Below are 20,225 nucleotides of genomic sequence, written 5' to 3'. Positions count from 1 at the left end.
ATAGGATGAGGTGGCCGAGTGGTCAAGGCGATGGACTGCTAATCTGTTGTGCTCTGCACGCGTGGGTTCGAATCCCATCCTCATCGTAGTCAACTCTAAATAACTGAATATTATGATCATTATCTCAAATGCAGTATTGCTGTTTCGTGTAGTGAGAAAACTATTAACCAGGACCCTCAACATAGTTACCTCTTCTGAATGTCTTACCTCCTTGAAATGACAGATCGGAAACAAGTTAGTGAAGAAAAATTTGCGTTTACTGAGTGTCAAAGTAAGGTGATAGGCCAACATGCGCTGTCAGGAGAAATGTCCGTCCCCCTTGGTGGTGACACTGCAATTGTCTGAGCCTCACTGGAGGGATGGTACACCATTTCTCTGAATCATATCACTCCATGGCGCAAAAACAGGTACTGTATCTCATTTTAGAAGAAGACCTTGTCAAACAGAATTTCCAAACTTGCTCTACCAGAGTAAAATTAAGATAATGAACCTTCTCTGGAGAATGTGGGCATTGATCCCACTACCTCTCGCATGCATGTGAGAGGTAGTGGGATCGATGCCCACATTCTCCACTATTGAACTGTTAGTTCCTCTTTGTGGGTGACATCCACTGTCTTGTACCTCAACGTAAAACATGTCAGTATCAAACCCCTGCACACAATTGTGCATAGGCTTGCTTTGGTTTCTTGAAAACAGGTCACTTCTCTTTCTAGATCCTCCTTTAGGTTCTAACATAGTAGTGGGAGAATTCAGCTATTTCACCTCTGTGGCCCTTTGCCTATCCTGAGATTGCTTGTGACCCTAATGCGTCACACCATAGCAGGGTGGGTCAAAGGCTTACAGGTATCATCAGCTATTCACACCTGTACTCAAGGAGCTCCAACACCCCATTGGTTGGTGTGAGGTTAAACAACCTGCATGTTTAACACAACAAGTCTGAGGATAGGTGAAGATCCTAGAGTGATAAAATAGCCAAAACCTCCCACAAGTCTGTTAGAACTAAAGAAGCCTCTTGGATGACAAGTGAAACATCTTCAAGAAACACAAGCAAGTGCAGAGGCCTATGTACACATGTACAATACCAGAAAACATTAGCTAGAGTCCTGTAATCCCAAAATTGTACCCCAAGAATGAACTGCTAATCCATTGTGCTCTGCACGCGTGGGCTAGAATCATGTTTTTCAGCAATAGTTTTTTTTCTTTTACTTGGGTTCACAGCCACATGTCACCATTGTAACAACTCTCTTAAAAACAGGAAGAGTTTGACTTTCAGGACATAAATTTGCTCTGAATAGGACGAGGTGGCTGAGTGGTCAAGGCGATGGACTGCTAATCCATTGTGCTCTGCACGCGTGGGTTCGAATCCCATCCTCGTCGTAGTCAACTCTAAATAACTGAATATTATGATCATTATCTCAAATGCACTATTGCTGTTTCGTGTAGTGAGAAAACTATTAACCAGGACCCTCAACATAGTTACCTCTTCTGAATGTCTTACCTCCTTGAAATGACAGATCGGAAACAAGTTAGTGAAGAAAAATTTGCATTTACTGAGTGTCAAAGTAAGGTGATAGGCCAACATGTGCTGTCAGGAGAAATGTCCGTCCCCCTTGGTGGTGACACTGCAATTGTCTGAGCCTCACTGGAGGGATGGTACACCATTTCTCTGAATCATATCACTCCATGGCGCAAAAACAGGTATTGTATCTCATTTTAGAAGAAGACCTTGTCAAACAGAATTTCCAAACTTGCTCTACCAGAGTAAAATTAAGATATTGAACCCTCTCTGGAGAATGTGGGCATTGATCCCACTACCTCTCGCATGCTAAGCGAGCTCTCTACCATTTGAGCTAATTCCCCATCTGGAGAGATGTCTGCACAACACTTAGTCGCCCAGTCTCCTCTGAGGTCCTGTGATGAGCGTCTTCATTCATTATTCTCGGGAATGTGATCAATGTTAGGACAGAACACATACATGCTGAACAGGTTGGAATTTGATGTAAATGATGTGCCACAGAAGACCTGTTTGCCATGGGGAATTAGCTCAAATGGTAGAGTGCTCGCTTTGCATGTGAGAGGTAGTGGGATCGATGCCCACATTCTCCACTATTGAACTGTTAGTTCCTCTTTGTGGGTGACATCCACTGTCTTGTACCTCAACGTAAAACATGTCAGTATCAAACCCCTGCACACAAGTGTGCATAGGCTTGCTTTGGTTTCTTGAAAACAGGTCACTTCTCTTTCTAGATCCTCCTTTAGGTTCTAACATAGTAGTGGGAGAATTCAGCTATTTCACCTCTGTGGCCCTTTGCCTATCCTGAGATTGCTTGTGACCCTAATGCGTCACACCATAGCAGGGTGGGTCAAAGGCTTACAGGTATCATCAGCTATTTACACCTGTACTCAAGGAGCTCCAACACCCCATTGGTTGGTGTGAGGTTAAACAACCTGCATGTTTAACACAAGAAGTCTGAGGATAGGTGAAGATCATAGAGTGATAAAATAGCCAAAACCTCCCACAAGTCTGTTAGAACTAAAGAAGCCTCTTGGATGACAAGTGAAACATCTTCAAGAAACACAAGCAAGTGCAGTGGCCTATGTACACATGTACAATACCAGAAAACATTAGCTAGAGTCCTGTAATCCCAAAATTGTACCCCAAGAATGAACTGCTAATCCATTGTGCTCTGCACGCGTGGGCTAGAATCATGTTTTTTCAGCAATAGTTTTTTTTCTTTTACTTGGGTTCACAGCCACATGTCACCATTGTAACAACTCTCTTAAAAACAGGAAGAGTTTGACTTTCAGGACATAAATTTGCTCTGAATAGGACGAGGTGGCCGAGTGGTCAAGGCGATGGACTGCTAATCCATTGTGCTCTGCACGTGTGGGTTTGAATCTCGTCGTAGTCAACTCTAAATAACTGAATATTATGATCATTATCTCAAATGCAGTATTGCTGTTTCGTGTAGTGAGAAAACTATTAACCAGGACCCTCAACATAGTTACCTCTTCTGAATGTCTTACCTCCTTGAAATGACAGATCGGAAACAAGTTAGTGAAGAAAAATTTGCGTTTACTGAGTGTCAAAGTAAGGTGATAGGCCAACATGCGCTGTCAGGAGAAATGTCCGTCCCCCTTGGTGGTGACACTGCAATTGTCTGAGCCTCACTGGAGGGATGGTACACCATTTCTCTGAATCATATCACTCCATGGCGCAAAAACAGGTACTGTATCTCATTTTAGAAGAAGACCTTGTCAAACAGAATTTCCAAACTTGCTCTACCAGAGTAAAATTAAGATAATGAACCTTCTCTGGAGAATGTGGGCATTGATCCCACTACCTCTCGCATGCATGTGAGAGGTAGTGGGATCGATGCCCACATTCTCCACTATTGAACTGTTAGTTCCTCTTTGTGGGTGACATCCACTGTCTTGTACCTCAACGTAAAACATGTCAGTATCAAACCCCTGCACACAAGTGTGCATAGGCTTGCTTTGGTTTCTTGAAAACAGGTCACTTCTCTTTCTAGATCCTCCTTTAGGTTCTAACATAGGAGTGGGAGAATTCAGCTATTTCACCTCTGTGGCCCTTTGCCTATCCTGAGATTGCTTGTGACCCTAATGCGTCACACCATAGCAGGGTGGGTCAAAGGCTTACAGGTATCATCAGCTATTCACACCTGTACTCAAGGAGCTCCAACACCCCATTGGTTGGTGTGAGGTTAAACAACCTGCATGTTTAATACAACAAGTCTGAGGATAGGTGAAGATCCTAGAGTGATAAAATAGCCAAAACCTCCCACAAGTCTGTTAGAACTAAAGAAGCCTCTTGGATGACAAGTGAAACATCTTCAAGAAACACAAGCAAGTGCAGAGGCCTATGTACACATGTACAATACCAGAAAACATTAGCTAGAGTCCTGTAATCCCAAAATTGTACCCCAAGAATGAACTGCTAATCCATTGTGCTCTGCACGCGTGGGCTAGAATCATGTTTTTCAGCAATAGTTTTTTTTCTTTTACTTGGGTTCACAGCCACATGTCACCATTGTAACAACTCTCTTAAAAACAGGAAGAGTTTGACTTTCAGGACATAAATTTGCTCTGAATAGGACGAGGTGGCCGAGTGGTCAAGGCGATGGACTGCTAATCCATTGTGCTCTGCACGCGTGGGTTCGAATCCCATCCTCGTCGTAGTCAACTCTAAATAACTGAATATTATGATCATTATCTCAAATGCACTATTGCTGTTTCGTGTAGTGAGAAAACTATTAACCAGGACCCTCAACATAGTTACCTCTTCTGAATGTCTTACCTCCTTGAAATGACAGATCGGAAACAAGTTAGTGAAGAAAAATTTGCGTTTACTGAGTGTCAAAGTAAGGTGATAGGCCAACATGTGCTGTCAGGAGAAATGTCCGTCCCCCTTGGTGGTGACACTGCAATTGTCTGAGCCTCACTGGAGGGATGGTACACCATTTCTCTGAATCATATCACTCCATGGCGTAAAAACAGGTATTGTATCTCATTTTAGAAGAAGACCTTGTCAAACAGAATTTCCAAACTTGCTCTACCAGAGTAAAATTAAGATATTGAACCTTCTCTGGAGAATGTGGGCATCGATCCCACTACCTCTCGCATGCTAAGCGAGCGCTCTACCATTTGAGCTAATTCCCCATCTGGAGAGATGTCTGCACAACACTTAGTCGCACAGTCTCCTCTGAGGTCCTGTGATGAGCGTCTTCATTCATTATTCTCGGGAATGTGATCAATGTTAGGACAGAACACATACATGCTGAACAGGTTGGAATTTGATGTTGATGATGTGCCACAGAAGACCTGTTTGCCAAGGGGAATTAGCTCAAATGGTAGAGTGCTCGCTTCGCATGTGAGAGGTAGTGGGATCGATGCCCACATTCTCCACTATTGAACTGTTAGTTCCTCTTTGTGGGTGACATCCACTGTCTTGCACCTCAACGTAAAACATGTCAGTATCAAACCCCTGCACACAAGTGTGCATAGGCTTGCTTTGGTTTCTTGAAAACAGGTCACTTCTCTTTCTAGATCCTCCTTTAGGTTCTAACATAGTAGTGGGAGAATTCAGCTATTTCACCTCTGTGGCCCTTTGCCTATCCTGAGATTGCTTGTGACCCTAATGCGTCACACCATAGCAGGGTGGGTCAAAGGCTTACAGGTATCATCAGCTATTCACACCTGTACTCAAGGAGCTCCAACACCCCATTGGTTGGTGTGAGGTTAAACAACCTGCATGTTTAACACAACAAGTCTGAGGATAGGTGAAGATCCTAGAGTGATAAAATAGCCAAAACCTCCCACAAGTCTGTTAGAACTAAAGAAGCCTCTTGGATGACAAGTGAAACATCTTCAAGAAACACAAGCAAGTGCAGTGGCCTATGTACACATGTACAATACCAGAAAACATTAGCTAGAGTCCTGTAATCCCAAAATTGTACCCCAAGAATGAACTGCTAATCCATTGTGCTCTGCACGCGTGGGCTAGAATCATGTTTTTCAGCAATAGTTTTTTTTCTTTTACTTGGGTTCACAGCCACATGTCACCATTGTAACAACTCTCTTAAAAACAGGAAGAGTTTGACTTTCAGGACATAAATTTGCTCTGAATAGGACGAGGTGGCCGAGTGGTCAAGGCGATGGACTGCTAATCCATTGTGCTCTGCACGTGTGGGTTCGAATCTCGTCGTAGTCAACTCTAAATAACTGAATATTATGATCATTATCTCAAATGCAGTATTGCTGTTTCGTGTAGTGAGAAAACTATTAACCAGGACCCTCAACATAGTTACCTCTTCTGAATGTCTTACCTCCTTGAAATGACAGATCGGAAACAAGTTAGTGAAGAAAAATTTGCATTTACTGAGTGTCAAAGTAAGGTGATAGGCCAACATGTGCTGTCAGGAGAAATGTCCGTCCCCCTTGGTGGTGACACTGCAATTGTCTGAGCCTCACTGGAGGGATGGTACACCATTTCTCTGAATCATATCACTCCATGGCGCAAAAACAGGTATTGTATCTCATTTTAGAAGAAGACCTTGTCAAACAGAATTTCCAAACTTGCTCTACCAGAGTAAAATTAAGATATTGAACCCTCTCTGGAGAATGTGGGCATTGATCCCACTACCTCTCGCATGCTAAGCGAGCTCTCTACCATTTGAGCTAATTCCCCATCTGGAGAGATGTCTGCACAACACTTAGTCGCCCAGTCTCCTCTGAGGTCCTGTGATGAGCGTCTTCATTCATTATTCTCGGGAATGTGATCAATGTTAGGACAGAACACATACATGCTGAACAGGTTGGAATTTGATGTAAATGATGTGCCACAGAAGACCTGTTTGCCATGGGGAATTAGCTCAAATGGTAGAGTGCTCGCTTTGCATGTGAGAGGTAGTGGGATCGATGCCCACATTCTCCACTATTGAACTGTTAGTTCCTCTTTGTGGGTGACATCCACTGTCTTGTACCTCAACGTAAAACATGTCAGTATCAAACCCCTGCACACAAGTGTGCATAGGCTTGCTTTGGTTTCTTGAAAACAGGTCACTTCTCTTTCTAGATCCTCCTTTAGGTTCTAACATAGTAGTGGGAGAATTCAGCTATTTCACCTCTGTGGCCCTTTGCCTATCCTGAGATTGCTTGTGACCCTAATGCGTCACACCATAGCAGGGTGGGTCAAAGGCTTACAGGTATCATCAGCTATTTACACCTGTACTCAAGGAGCTCCAACACCCCATTGGTTGGTGTGAGGTTAAACAACCTGCATGTTTAACACAAGAAGTCTGAGGATAGGTGAAGATCATAGAGTGATAAAATAGCCAAAACCTCCCACAAGTCTGTTAGAACTAAAGAAGCCTCTTGGATGACAAGTGAAACATCTTCAAGAAACACAAGCAAGTGCAGTGGCCTATGTACACATGTACAATACCAGAAAACATTAGCTAGAGTCCTGTAATCCCAAAATTGTACCCCAAGAATGAACTGCTAATCCATTGTGCTCTGCACGCGTGGGCTAGAATCATGTTTTTTCAGCAATAGTTTTTTTTCTTTTACTTGGGTTCACAGCCACATGTCACCATTGTAACAACTCTCTTAAAAACAGGAAGAGTTTGACTTTCAGGACATAAATTTGCTCTGAATAGGACGAGGTGGCCGAGTGGTCAAGGCGATGGACTGCTAATCCATTGTGCTCTGCACGTGTGGGTTTGAATCTCGTCGTAGTCAACTCTAAATAACTGAATATTATGATCATTATCTCAAATGCAGTATTGCTGTTTCGTGTAGTGAGAAAACTATTAACCAGGACCCTCAACATAGTTACCTCTTCTGAATGTCTTACCTCCTTGAAATGACAGATCGGAAACAAGTTAGTGAAGAAAAATTTGCGTTTACTGAGTGTCAAAGTAAGGTGATAGGCCAACATGCGCTGTCAGGAGAAATGTCCGTCCCCCTTGGTGGTGACACTGCAATTGTCTGAGCCTCACTGGAGGGATGGTACACCATTTCTCTGAATCATATCACTCCATGGCGCAAAAACAGGTACTGTATCTCATTTTAGAAGAAGACCTTGTCAAACAGAATTTCCAAACTTGCTCTACCAGAGTAAAATTAAGATAATGAACCTTCTCTGGAGAATGTGGGCATTGATCCCACTACCTCTCGCATGCATGTGAGAGGTAGTGGGATCGATGCCCACATTCTCCACTATTGAACTGTTAGTTCCTCTTTGTGGGTGACATCCACTGTCTTGTACCTCAACGTAAAACATGTCAGTATCAAACCCCTGCACACAATTGTGCATAGGCTTGCTTTGGTTTCTTGAAAACAGGTCACTTCTCTTTCTAGATCCTCCTTTAGGTTCTAACATAGTAGTGGGAGAATTCAGCTATTTCACCTCTGTGGCCCTTTGCCTATCCTGAGATTGCTTGTGACCCTAATGCGTCACACCATAGCAGGGTGGGTCAAAGGCTTACAGGTATCATCAGCTATTCACACCTGTACTCAAGGAGCTCCAACACCCCATTGGTTGGTGTGAGGTTAAACAACCTGCATGTTTAACACAACAAGTCTGAGGATAGGTGAAGATCCTAGAGTGATAAAATAGCCAAAACCTCCCACAAGTCTGTTAGAACTAAAGAAGCCTCTTGGATGACAAGTGAAACATCTTCAAGAAACACAAGCAAGTGCAGAGGCCTATGTACACATGTACAATACCAGAAAACATTAGCTAGAGTCCTGTAATCCCAAAATTGTACCCCAAGAATGAACTGCTAATCCATTGTGCTCTGCACGCGTGGGCTAGAATCATGTTTTTCAGCAATAGTTTTTTTTCTTTTACTTGGGTTCACAGCCACATGTCACCATTGTAACAACTCTCTTAAAAACAGGAAGAGTTTGACTTTCAGGACATAAATTTGCTCTGAATAGGACGAGGTGGCTGAGTGGTCAAGGCGATGGACTGCTAATCCATTGTGCTCTGCACGCGTGGGTTCGAATCCCATCCTCGTCGTAGTCAACTCTAAATAACTGAATATTATGATCATTATCTCAAATGCACTATTGCTGTTTCGTGTAGTGAGAAAACTATTAACCAGGACCCTCAACATAGTTACCTCTTCTGAATGTCTTACCTCCTTGAAATGACAGATCGGAAACAAGTTAGTGAAGAAAAATTTGCATTTACTGAGTGTCAAAGTAAGGTGATAGGCCAACATGTGCTGTCAGGAGAAATGTCCGTCCCCCTTGGTGGTGACACTGCAATTGTCTGAGCTTCACTGGAGGGATGGTACACCATTTCTCTGAATCATATCACTCCATGGCGCAAAAACAGTTATTGTATCTCATTTTAGAAGAAGACCTTGTCAAACAGAATTTCCAAACTTGCTCTACCAGAGTAAAATTAAGATAATGAACCTTCTCTGGAGAATGTGGGCATTGATCCCACTACCTCTCGCATGCTAAGCGAGCACTCTACCATTTGAGCTAATTCCCCATCTGGAGAGATGTCTGCACAACACTTAGTCGCCCAGTCTCCTCTGAGGTCCTGTGATGAGCGTCTTCATTCATTATTCTCGGGAATGTGATCAATGTTAGGACAGAACACATACATGCTGAACAGGTTGGAATTTGATGTTGATGATGTGCCACAGAAGACCTGTTTGCCATGGGGAATTAGCTCAAATGGTAGAGCGCTCGGTTTGCATGTGAGAGGTAGTGGGATCGATGCCCACATTCTCCACTATTGAACTGTTAGTTCCTCTTTGTGGGTGACATCCACTGTCTTGTACCTCACCGTAAAACATGTCAGTATCAAACCCCTGCACACAAGTGTGCATAGGCTTGCTTTGGTTTCTTGAAAACAGGTCACTTCTCTTTCTAGATCCTCCTTTAGGTTCTAACATAGGAGTGGGAGAATTCAGCTATTTCACCTCTGTGGCCCTTTGCCTATCCTGAGATTGCTTGTGACCCTAATGCGTCACACCATAGCAGGGTGGGTCAAAGGCTTACAGGTATCATCAGCTATTCACACCTGTACTCAAGGAGCTCCAACACCCCATTGGTTGGTGTGAGGTTAAACAACCTGCATGTTTAATACAACAAGTCTGAGGATAGGTGAAGATCCTAGAGTGATAAAATAGCCAAAACCTCCCACAAGTCTGTTAGAACTAAAGAAGCCTCTTGGATGACAAGTGAAACATCTTCAAGAAACACAAGCAAGTGCAGTGGCCTATGTACACATGTACAATACCAGAAAACATTAGCTAGAGTCCTGTAATCCCAAAATTGTACCCCAAGAATGAACTGCTAATCCATTGTGCTCTGCACGCGTGGCCTAGAATCATGTTTTTCAGCAATAGTTTTTTTTCTTTTACTTGGGTTCACAGCCACATGTCACCATTGTAACAACTCTCTTAAAAACAGGAAGAGTTTGACTTTCAGGACATAAATTTGCTCTGAATAGGACGAGGTGGCCGAGTGGTCAAGGCGATGGACTGCTAATCCATTGTGCTCTGCACGTGTGGGTTCGAATCTCGTCGTAGTCAACTCTAAATAACTGAATATTATGATCATTATCTCAAATGCAGTATTGCTGTTTCGTGTAGTGAGAAAACTATTAACCAGGACCCTCAACATAGTTACCTCTTCTGAATGTCTTACCTCCTTGAAATGACAGATCGGAAACAAGTTAGTGAAGAAAAATTTGCATTTACTGAGTGTCAAAGTAAGGTGATAGGCCAACATGTGCTGTCAGGAGAAATGTCCGTCCCCCTTGGTGGTGACACTGCAATTGTCTGAGCCTCACTGGAGGGATGGTACACCATTTCTCTGAATCATATCACTCCATGGCGCAAAAACAGGTATTGTATCTCATTTTAGAAGAAGACCTTGTCAAACAGAATTTCCAAACTTGCTCTACCAGAGTAAAATTAAGATATTGAACCCTCTCTGGAGAATGTGGGCATTGATCCCACTACCTCTCGCATGCTAAGCGAGCTCTCTACCATTTGAGCTAATTCCCCATCTGGAGAGATGTCTGCACAACACTTAGTCGCCCAGTCTCCTCTGAGGTCCTGTGATGAGCGTCTTCATTCATTATTCTCGGGAATGTGATCAATGTTAGGACAGAACACATACATGCTGAACAGGTTGGAATTTGATGTAAATGATGTGCCACAGAAGACCTGTTTGCCATGGGGAATTAGCTCAAATGGTAGAGTGCTCGCTTTGCATGTGAGAGGTAGTGGGATCGATGCCCACATTCTCCACTATTGAACTGTTAGTTCCTCTTTGTGGGTGACATCCACTGTCTTGTACCTCAACGTAAAACATGTCAGTATCAAACCCCTGCACACAAGTGTGCATAGGCTTGCTTTGGTTTCTTGAAAACAGGTCACTTCTCTTTCTAGATCCTCCTTTAGGTTCTAACATAGTAGTGGGAGAATTCAGCTATTTCACCTCTGTGGCCCTTTGCCTATCCTGAGATTGCTTGTGACCCTAATGCGTCACACCATAGCAGGGTGGGTCAAAGGCTTACAGGTATCATCAGCTATTTACACCTGTACTCAAGGAGCTCCAACACCCCATTGGTTGGTGTGAGGTTAAACAACCTGCATGTTTAACACAAGAAGTCTGAGGATAGGTGAAGATCATAGAGTGATAAAATAGCCAAAACCTCCCACAAGTCTGTTAGAACTAAAGAAGCCTCTTGGATGACAAGTGAAACATCTTCAAGAAACACAAGCAAGTGCAGTGGCCTATGTACACATGTACAATACCAGAAAACATTAGCTAGAGTCCTGTAATCCCAAAATTGTACCCCAAGAATGAACTGCTAATCCATTGTGCTCTGCACGCGTGGGCTAGAATCATGTTTTTTCAGCAATAGTTTTTTTTCTTTTACTTGGGTTCACAGCCACATGTCACCATTGTAACAACTCTCTTAAAAACAGGAAGAGTTTGACTTTCAGGACATAAATTTGCTCTGAATAGGACGAGGTGGCCGAGTGGTCAAGGCGATGGACTGCTAATCCATTGTGCTCTGCACGTGTGGGTTTGAATCTCGTCGTAGTCAACTCTAAATAACTGAATATTATGATCATTATCTCAAATGCAGTATTGCTGTTTCGTGTAGTGAGAAAACTATTAACCAGGACCCTCAACATAGTTACCTCTTCTGAATGTCTTACCTCCTTGAAATGACAGATCGGAAACAAGTTAGTGAAGAAAAATTTGCGTTTACTGAGTGTCAAAGTAAGGTGATAGGCCAACATGCGCTGTCAGGAGAAATGTCCGTCCCCCTTGGTGGTGACACTGCAATTGTCTGAGCCTCACTGGAGGGATGGTACACCATTTCTCTGAATCATATCACTCCATGGCGCAAAAACAGGTACTGTATCTCATTTTAGAAGAAGACCTTGTCAAACAGAATTTCCAAACTTGCTCTACCAGAGTAAAATTAAGATAATGAACCTTCTCTGGAGAATGTGGGCATTGATCCCACTACCTCTCGCATGCATGTGAGAGGTAGTGGGATCGATGCCCACATTCTCCACTATTGAACTGTTAGTTCCTCTTTGTGGGTGACATCCACTGTCTTGTACCTCAACGTAAAACATGTCAGTATCAAACCCCTGCACACAAGTGTGCATAGGCTTGCTTTGGTTTCTTGAAAACAGGTCACTTCTCTTTCTAGATCCTCCTTTAGGTTCTAACATAGGAGTGGGAGAATTCAGCTATTTCACCTCTGTGGCCCTTTGCCTATCCTGAGATTGCTTGTGACCCTAATGCGTCACACCATAGCAGGGTGGGTCAAAGGCTTACAGGTATCATCAGCTATTCACACCTGTACTCAAGGAGCTCCAACACCCCATTGGTTGGTGTGAGGTTAAACAACCTGCATGTTTAATACAACAAGTCTGAGGATAGGTGAAGATCCTAGAGTGATAAAATAGCCAAAACCTCCCACAAGTCTGTTAGAACTAAAGAAGCCTCTTGGATGACAAGTGAAACATCTTCAAGAAACACAAGCAAGTGCAGAGGCCTATGTACACATGTACAATACCAGAAAACATTAGCTAGAGTCCTGTAATCCCAAAATTGTACCCCAAGAATGAACTGCTAATCCATTGTGCTCTGCACGCGTGGGCTAGAATCATGTTTTTCAGCAATAGTTTTTTTTCTTTTACTTGGGTTCACAGCCACATGTCACCATTGTAACAACTCTCTTAAAAACAGGAAGAGTTTGACTTTCAGGACATAAATTTGCTCTGAATAGGACGAGGTGGCCGAGTGGTCAAGGCGATGGACTGCTAATCCATTGTGCTCTGCACGCGTGGGTTCGAATCCCATCCTCGTCGTAGTCAACTCTAAATAACTGAATATTATGATCATTATCTCAAATGCACTATTGCTGTTTCGTGTAGTGAGAAAACTATTAACCAGGACCCTCAACATAGTTACCTCTTCTGAATGTCTTACCTCCTTGAAATGACAGATCGGAAACAAGTTAGTGAAGAAAAATTTGCGTTTACTGAGTGTCAAAGTAAGGTGATAGGCCAACATGTGCTGTCAGGAGAAATGTCCGTCCCCCTTGGTGGTGACACTGCAATTGTCTGAGCCTCACTGGAGGGATGGTACACCATTTCTCTGAATCATATCACTCCATGGCGTAAAAACAGGTATTGTATCTCATTTTAGAAGAAGACCTTGTCAAACAGAATTTCCAAACTTGCTCTACCAGAGTAAAATTAAGATATTGAACCTTCTCTGGAGAATGTGGGCATCGATCCCACTACCTCTCGCATGCTAAGCGAGCGCTCTACCATTTGAGCTAATTCCCCATCTGGAGAGATGTCTGCACAACACTTAGTCGCACAGTCTCCTCTGAGGTCCTGTGATGAGCGTCTTCATTCATTATTCTCGGGAATGTGATCAATGTTAGGACAGAACACATACATGCTGAACAGGTTGGAATTTGATGTTGATGATGTGCCACAGAAGACCTGTTTGCCAAGGGGAATTAGCTCAAATGGTAGAGTGCTCGCTTCGCATGTGAGAGGTAGTGGGATCGATGCCCACATTCTCCACTATTGAACTGTTAGTTCCTCTTTGTGGGTGACATCCACTGTCTTGCACCTCAACGTAAAACATGTCAGTATCAAACCCCTGCACACAAGTGTGCATAGGCTTGCTTTGGTTTCTTGAAAACAGGTCACTTCTCTTTCTAGATCCTCCTTTAGGTTCTAACATAGTAGTGGGAGAATTCAGCTATTTCACCTCTGTGGCCCTTTGCCTATCCTGAGATTGCTTGTGACCCTAATGCGTCACACCATAGCAGGGTGGGTCAAAGGCTTACAGGTATCATCAGCTATTCACACCTGTACTCAAGGAGCTCCAACACCCCATTGGTTGGTGTGAGGTTAAACAACCTGCATGTTTAACACAACAAGTCTGAGGATAGGTGAAGATCCTAGAGTGATAAAATAGCCAAAACCTCCCACAAGTCTGTTAGAACTAAAGAAGCCTCTTGGATGACAAGTGAAACATCTTCAAGAAACACAAGCAAGTGCAGTGGCCTATGTACACATGTACAATACCAGAAAACATTAGCTAGAGTCCTGTAATCCCAAAATTGTACCCCAAGAATGAACTGCTAATCCATTGTGCTCTGCACGCGTGGGCTAGAATCATGTTTTTCAGCAATAGTTTTTTTTCTTTTACTTGGGTTCACAGCCACATGTCACCATTGTAACAACTCTCTTAAAAACAGGAAGAGTTTGACTTTCAGGACATAAATTTGCTCTGAATAGGACGAGGTGGCCGAGTGGTCAAGGCGATGGACTGCTAATCCATTGTGCTCTGCACGTGTGGGTTCGAATCTCGTCGTAGTCAACTCTAAATAACTGAATATTATGATCATTATCTCAAATGCAGTATTGCTGTTTCGTGTAGTGAGAAAACTATTAACCAGGACCCTCAACATAGTTACCTCTTCTGAATGTCTTACCTCCTTGAAATGACAGATCGGAAACAAGTTAGTGAAGAAAAATTTGCATTTACTGAGTGTCAAAGTAAGGTGATAGGCCAACATGTGCTGTCAGGAGAAATGTCCGTCCCCCTTGGTGGTGACACTGCAATTGTCTGAGCCTCACTGGAGGGATGGTACACCATTTCTCTGAATCATATCACTCCATGGCGCAAAAACAGGTATTGTATCTCATTTTAGAAGAAGACCTTGTCAAACAGAATTTCCAAACTTGCTCTACCAGAGTAAAATTAAGATATTGAACCCTCTCTGGAGAATGTGGGCATTGATCCCACTACCTCTCGCATGCTAAGCGAGCTCTCTACCATTTGAGCTAATTCCCCATCTGGAGAGATGTCTGCACAACACTTAGTCGCCCAGTCTCCTCTGAGGTCCTGTGATGAGCGTCTTCATTCATTATTCTCGGGAATGTGATCAATGTTAGGACAGAACACATACATGCTGAACAGGTTGGAATTTGATGTAAATGATGTGCCACAGAAGACCTGTTTGCCATGGGGAATTAGCTCAAATGGTAGAGTGCTCGCTTTGCATGTGAGAGGTAGTGGGATCGATGCCCACATTCTCCACTATTGAACTGTTAGTTCCTCTTTGTGGGTGACATCCACTGTCTTGTACCTCAACGTAAAACATGTCAGTATCAAACCCCTGCACACAAGTGTGCATAGGCTTGCTTTGGTTTCTTGAAAACAGGTCACTTCTCTTTCTAGATCCTCCTTTAGGTTCTAACATAGTAGTGGGAGAATTCAGCTATTTCACCTCTGTGGCCCTTTGCCTATCCTGAGATTGCTTGTGACCCTAATGCGTCACACCATAGCAGGGTGGGTCAAAGGCTTACAGGTATCATCAGCTATTTACACCTGTACTCAAGGAGCTCCAACACCCCATTGGTTGGTGTGAGGTTAAACAACCTGCATGTTTAACACAAGAAGTCTGAGGATAGGTGAAGATCATAGAGTGATAAAATAGCCAAAACCTCCCACAAGTCTGTTAGAACTAAAGAAGCCTCTTGGATGACAAGTGAAACATCTTCAAGAAACACAAGCAAGTGCAGTGGCCTATGTACACATGTACAATACCAGAAAACATTAGCTAGAGTCCTGTAATCCCAAAATTGTACCCCAAGAATGAACTGCTAATCCATTGTGCTCTGCACGCGTGGGCTAGAATCATGTTTTTTCAGCAATAGTTTTTTTTCTTTTACTTGGGTTCACAGCCACATGTCACCATTGTAACAACTCTCTTAAAAACAGGAAGAGTTTGACTTTCAGGACATAAATTTGCTCTGAATAGGACGAGGTGGCCGAGTGGTCAAGGCGATGGACTGCTAATCCATTGTGCTCTGCACGTGTGGGTTTGAATCTCGTCGTAGTCAACTCTAAATAACTGAATATTATGATCATTATCTCAAATGCAGTATTGCTGTTTCGTGTAGTGAGAAAACTATTAACCAGGACCCTCAACATAGTTACCTCTTCTGAATGTCTTACCTCCTTGAAATGACAGATCGGAAACAAGTTAGTGAAGAAAAATTTGCGTTTACTGAGTGTCAAAGTAAGGTGATAGGCCAACATGCGCTGTCAGGAGAAATGTCCGTCCCCCTTGGTGGTGACACTGCAATTGTCTGAGCCTCACTGGAGGGATGGTACACCATTTCTCTGAATCATATCACTCCATGGCGCAAAAACAGGTACTGTATCTCATTTTAGAAGAAGACCTTGTCAAACAGAATTTCCAAACTTGCTCTACCAGAGTAAAATTAAGATAATGAACCTTCTCTGGAGAATGTGGGCATTGATCCCACTACCTCTCGCATGCATGTGAGAGGTAGTGGGATCGATGCCCACATTCTCCACTATTGAACTGTTAGTTCCTCTTTGTGGGTGACATCCACTGTCTTGTACCTCAACGTAAAACATGTCAGTATCAAACCCCTGCACACAAGTGTGCATAGGCTTGCTTTGGTTTCTTGAAAACAGGTCACTTCTCTTTCTAGATCCTCCTTTAGGTTCTAACATAGGAGTGGGAGAATTCAGCTATTTCACCTCTGTGGCCCTTTGCCTATCCTGAGATTGCTTGTGACCCTAATGCGTCACACCATAGCAGGGTGGGTCAAAGGCTTACAGGTATCATCAGCTATTCACACCTGTACTCAAGGAGCTCCAACACCCCATTGGTTGGTGTGAGGTTAAACAACCTGCATGTTTAATACAACAAGTCTGAGGATAGGTGAAGATCCTAGAGTGATAAAATAGCCAAAACCTCCCACAAGTCTGTTAGAACTAAAGAAGCCTCTTGGATGACAAGTGAAACATCTTCAAGAAACACAAGCAAGTGCAGAGGCCTATGTACACATGTACAATACCAGAAAACATTAGCTAGAGTCCTGTAATCCCAAAATTGTACCCCAAGAATGAACTGCTAATCCATTGTGCTCTGCACGCGTGGGCTAGAATCATGTTTTTCAGCAATAGTTTTTTTTCTTTTACTTGGGTTCACAGCCACATGTCACCATTGTAACAACTCTCTTAAAAACAGGAAGAGTTTGACTTTCAGGACATAAATTTGCTCTGAATAGGACGAGGTGGCCGAGTGGTCAAGGCGATGGACTGCTAATCCATTGTGCTCTGCACGCGTGGGTTCGAATCCCATCCTCGTCGTAGTCAACTCTAAATAACTGAATATTATGATCATTATCTCAAATGCACTATTGCTGTTTCGTGTAGTGAGAAAACTATTAACCAGGACCCTCAACATAGTTACCTCTTCTGAATGTCTTACCTCCTTGAAATGACAGATCGGAAACAAGTTAGTGAAGAAAAATTTGCGTTTACTGAGTGTCAAAGTAAGGTGATAGGCCAACATGTGCTGTCAGGAGAAATGTCCGTCCCCCTTGGTGGTGACACTGCAATTGTCTGAGCCTCACTGGAGGGATGGTACACCATTTCTCTGAATCATATCACTCCATGGCGTAAAAACAGGTATTGTATCTCATTTTAGAAGAAGACCTTGTCAAACAGAATTTCCAAACTTGCTCTACCAGAGTAAAATTAAGATATTGAACCTTCTCTGGAGAATGTGGGCATCGATCCCACTACCTCTCGCATGCTAAGCGAGCGCTCTACCATTTGAGCTAATTCCCCATCTGGAGAGATGTCTGCACAACACTTAGTCGCACAGTCTCCTCTGAGGTCCTGTGATGAGCGTCTTCATTCATTATTCTCGGGAATGTGATCAATGTTAGGACAGAACACATACATGCTGAACAGGTTGGAATTTGATGTTGATGATGTGCCACAGAAGACCTGTTTGCCATGGGGAATTAGCTCAAATGGTAGAGTGCTCGCTTCGCATGTGAGAGGTAGTGGGATCGATGCCCACATTCTCCACTATTGAACTGTTAGTTCCTCTTTGTGGGTGACATCCACTGTCTTGCACCTCAACGTAAAACATGTCAGTATCAAACCCCTGCACACAAGTGTGCATAGGCTTGCTTTGGTTTCTTGAAAACAGGTCACTTCTCTTTCTAGATCCTCCTTTAGGTTCTAACATAGTAGTGGGAGAATTCAGCTATTTCACCTCTGTGGCCCTTTGCCTATCCTGAGATTGCTTGTGACCCTAATGCGTCACACCATAGCAGGGTGGGTCAAAGGCTTACAGGTATCATCAGCTATTCACACCTGTACTCAAGGAGCTCCAACACCCCATTGGTTGGTGTGAGGTTAAACAACCTGCATGTTTAACACAACAAGTCTGAGGATAGGTGAAGATCCTAGAGTGATAAAATAGCCAAAACCTCCCACAAGTCTGTTAGAACTAAAGAAGCCTCTTGGATGACAAGTGAAACATCTTCAAGAAACACAAGCAAGTGCAGTGGCCTATGTACACATGTACAATACCAGAAAACATTAGCTAGAGTCCTGTAATCCCAAAATTGTACCCCAAGAATGAACTGCTAATCCATTGTGCTCTGCACGCGTGGGCTAGAATCATGTTTTTCAGCAATAGTTTTTTTTCTTTTACTTGGGTTCACAGCCACATGTCACCATTGTAACAACTCTCTTAAAAACAGGAAGAGTTTGACTTTCAGGACATAAATTTGCTCTGAATAGGACGAGGTGGCCGAGTGGTCAAGGCGATGGACTGCTAATCCATTGTGCTCTGCACGTGTGGGTTCGAATCTCGTCGTAGTCAACTCTAAATAACTGAATATTATGATCATTATCTCAAATGCAGTATTGCTGTTTCGTGTAGTGAGAAAACTATTAACCAGGACCCTCAACATAGTTACCTCTTCTGAATGTCTTACCTCCTTGAAATGACAGATCGGAAACAAGTTAGTGAAGAAAAATTTGCATTTACTGAGTGTCAAAGTAAGGTGATAGGCCAACATGTGCTGTCAGGAGAAATGTCCGTCCCCCTTGGTGGTGACACTGCAATTGTCTGAGCCTCACTGGAGGGATGGTACACCATTTCTCTGAATCATATCACTCCATGGCGCAAAAACAGGTATTGTATCTCATTTTAGAAGAAGACCTTGTCAAACAGAATTTCCAAACTTGCTCTACCAGAGTAAAATTAAGATATTGAACCCTCTCTGGAGAATGTGGGCATTGATCCCACTACCTCTCGCATGCTAAGCGAGCTCTCTACCATTTGAGCTAATTCCCCATCTGGAGAGATGTCTGCACAACACTTAGTCGCCCAGTCTCCTCTGAGGTCCTGTGATGAGCGTCTTCATTCATTATTCTCGGGAATGTGATCAATGTTAGGACAGAACACATACATGCTGAACAGGTTGGAATTTGATGTAAATGATGTGCCACAGAAGACCTGTTAGCCAAGGGGAATTAGCTCAAATGGTAGAGTGCTCGCTTTGCATGTGAGAGGTAGTGGGATCGATGCCCACATTCTCCACTATTGAACTGTTAGTTCCTCTTTGTGGGTGACATCCACTGTCTTGTACCTCAACGTAAAACATGTCAGTATCAAACCCCTGCACACAAGTGTGCATAGGCTTGCTTTGGTTTCTTGAAAACAGGTCACTTCTCTTTCTAGATCCTCCTTTAGGTTCTAACATAGTAGTGGGAGAATTCAGCTATTTCACCTCTGTGGCCCTTTGCCTATCCTGAGATTGCTTGTGACCCTAATGCGTCACACCATAGCAGGGTGGGTCAAAGGCTTACAGGTATCATCAGCTATTTACACCTGTACTCAAGGAGCTCCAACACCCCATTGGTTGGTGTGAGGTTAAACAACCTGCATGTTTAACACAAGAAGTCTGAGGATAGGTGAAGATCATAGAGTGATAAAATAGCCAAAACCTCCCACAAGTCTGTTAGAACTAAAGAAGCCTCTTGGATGACAAGTGAAACATCTTCAAGAAACACAAGCAAGTGCAGTGGCCTATGTACACATGTACAATACCAGAAAACATTAGCTAGAGTCCTGTAATCCCAAAATTGTACCCCAAGAATGAACTGCTAATCCATTGTGCTCTGCACGCGTGGGCTAGAATCATGTTTTTTCAGCAATAGTTTTTTTTCTTTTACTTGGGTTCACAGCCACATGTCACCATTGTAACAACTCTCTTAAAAACAGGAAGAGTTTGACTTTCAGGACATAAATTTGCTCTGAATAGGAC

General features: G+C 43.2%; 1 protein-coding gene and 9 non-coding genes across 10 annotated transcripts in view; 6 read left to right on the top strand and 4 right to left on the bottom strand.

Moving 5' to 3' along the window:
• The window catches only part of LOC109642464 (G2/M phase-specific E3 ubiquitin-protein ligase), a 333,983-nt gene that overhangs the window by 77,886 nt on the left and 235,872 nt on the right, over positions 1 to 20,225 (bottom strand). The gene's annotated exons all lie outside the window — the stretch shown is intronic.
• Positions 5 to 86, top strand: trnas-gcu (transfer RNA serine (anticodon GCU)). The gene has a single exon. It is a non-coding gene; the product is annotated as a tRNA-Ser (tRNA).
• Positions 1,296 to 1,377, top strand: trnas-gcu (transfer RNA serine (anticodon GCU)). The gene has a single exon. It is a non-coding gene; the product is annotated as a tRNA-Ser (tRNA).
• Positions 4,116 to 4,197, top strand: trnas-gcu (transfer RNA serine (anticodon GCU)). Its single transcript has one exon. It is a non-coding gene; the product is annotated as a tRNA-Ser (tRNA).
• On the bottom strand, positions 4,608 to 4,680 carry trnaa-agc (transfer RNA alanine (anticodon AGC)). Its single transcript has one exon. It is a non-coding gene; the product is annotated as a tRNA-Ala (tRNA).
• trnas-gcu (transfer RNA serine (anticodon GCU)) lies at positions 8,464 to 8,545 on the top strand. The gene has a single exon. It is a non-coding gene; the product is annotated as a tRNA-Ser (tRNA).
• trnas-gcu (transfer RNA serine (anticodon GCU)) lies at positions 12,812 to 12,893 on the top strand. Its single transcript has one exon. It is a non-coding gene; the product is annotated as a tRNA-Ser (tRNA).
• On the bottom strand, positions 13,304 to 13,376 carry trnaa-agc (transfer RNA alanine (anticodon AGC)). Its single transcript has one exon. It is a non-coding gene; the product is annotated as a tRNA-Ala (tRNA).
• On the top strand, positions 17,160 to 17,241 carry trnas-gcu (transfer RNA serine (anticodon GCU)). The gene has a single exon. It is a non-coding gene; the product is annotated as a tRNA-Ser (tRNA).
• Positions 17,652 to 17,724, bottom strand: trnaa-agc (transfer RNA alanine (anticodon AGC)). The gene has a single exon. It is a non-coding gene; the product is annotated as a tRNA-Ala (tRNA).

The sequence above is a fragment of the Paralichthys olivaceus genome, chromosome 5 (genome assembly GCF_024713975.1).
Source record: "Paralichthys olivaceus isolate ysfri-2021 chromosome 5, ASM2471397v2, whole genome shotgun sequence".
Classification (NCBI taxonomy): Eukaryota; Metazoa; Chordata; class Actinopteri; order Pleuronectiformes; family Paralichthyidae; genus Paralichthys; species Paralichthys olivaceus.
The sequence above is the reverse complement of the archived record's forward strand: the minus strand, read 5'-3'. Positions and strand labels throughout refer to the sequence as shown.